At 37.0% G+C, this 1,640-nt stretch overlaps 1 pseudogene; it reads left to right on the forward strand.

Moving 5' to 3' along the window:
• Nucleotides 1-480: 480 nt before the first annotated feature.
• Nucleotides 481-1,391, forward strand: LOC116626204 (annotated as a pseudogene).
• The last annotated feature ends 249 nt before the right edge of the window (nt 1,392-1,640 follow it).

Genomic DNA, 1,640 nt, shown 5'->3' on the forward strand with positions numbered 1-1,640 from the left:
GGCTACTTTGTCATAAATTAATTGCCCATATTTATATGGACTTACTTCTTGGCTCTCTATTCTGTTTATGGAATTCTCTTTTAGATTTCACCTCATTTTTAAAAACTGCAATTAATTAGGTTTTTCTATTAAAACTGCCTATAAGTTGACTTTGAGTTTATCAGAGGTGCATATTTTCCTACTTTGATAAGGCCTAGTGACCATTAGTAAGAACTTACAGTTACAGTCATCACCAGAAAGATAGAAGCCGAGACATGAATGATAGCTGATGCATGAATGACGATAACTGCCATTCACAGAGCCCATCTGTGACAGTGCTGAGAGTATTGTGTAGGTTATCACATTTATTCCCTAATGCAACCCATGGGACAGGGACTCTTATTCCTGTTTTCAAAAAGGAAATTGAAACATGAGGGAGGCTCACACAGCAGAACCATGCTTGGAGCTCTTCCTCTAAGCAGCCTGAGGTGACCTCTGAAAATGGTTCGCTATTCACTTGACCTAGAAAACCCTACAAAATCATGCAAATCAAGAGGTTGAAATCTTCGTGCTCACTTTCTTTATTGTTTTTTTAAATTATGTTCAGTTAGCCAACATACAGTACATCATTAGTTTTTGATGTCATAGTAGCTTTTTAACTTGTATTTTTTCACACCTATATTTTTTATAGATACATGCTTTATTGTAGTCCTTTTTTCACTATTTAATTTTACCTTTATATATATATATATATATATATACACAAGTTTTACTTTCCTTATAATTTTGGGACATAGTGTCTAACACACAAACCAAAATACACCCAGGAACAACTGAAATACCCTGTTTTGTCCACACTTCATGTTCACTTCAAGAACACATGTGAAAGTGCCCAGGCCATCAAGGGTATGCATATCCAAAAAACCACCAAGTATCTGAAAGACATCACTTTGTAAAAGCAGTGTGTGCCATTCCGTCACTACAATGGTGGAGTTGGTAGGTGTGCCCAGGCCAAACAGTGGGGCTGGATACAGGGTTGGTGGCCCAAGGGTTGGTGTGAATTTTTACTGCACATGCTTAAAAATGGAGAGACTAATGTTGAACTTAAGGGTTTAGATGTAGATTCTCTGGCCATTGAGCTTGAAGGGAATGTCCGCAAGAATGAACTTAAGGGTTTAGATGTAGATTCTCTGGCCATTGAGCACATCCAGGTGAACAAATCACCCAAGTTGTGGCGTAGAACTTACAAGACTCATTGTTGGATTAACCTATACATGAGCTCTTCCTGCCATGCTGAGATTATCCTCACTGAAAAAGAGCAGACTGTTCCTAAACCAGAAGAGGAGGTTGCACAGAAGAAAAAGATATCCCAGAAGAAACTGAAGAAACAAAAACTTATGGCCCGGGAGTAAATTTTGCATAGAATAAAGAAAAGAAAGAAAGAAAGAAAAAAAAGAAAGAAGAAAGAAAGAAAGAAAGGAAAGAAAGAAAGGAAGGAAGGAAGGAAGGAAGGAAGGAAGGAAGGAAGGAAGGAAGGAAGGAAGGAAGGAAGAAAGAAAGAAAGAAGAAAGAAGAAAGAAAGAAAGAAAGAAAGAAAGAAAGAAAGAAAGAAAGAAAGAAAGAAAAAAAAGAAAGAAGAAAGAAAGAAAGAAAGGAAAGAA

Source organism: Phoca vitulina, unplaced genomic scaffold (assembly GCF_004348235.1).
Source record: "Phoca vitulina isolate PV1807 unplaced genomic scaffold, GSC_HSeal_1.0 scaffold84, whole genome shotgun sequence".
In the NCBI taxonomy this organism is placed as follows: domain Eukaryota; kingdom Metazoa; phylum Chordata; class Mammalia; order Carnivora; family Phocidae; genus Phoca; species Phoca vitulina.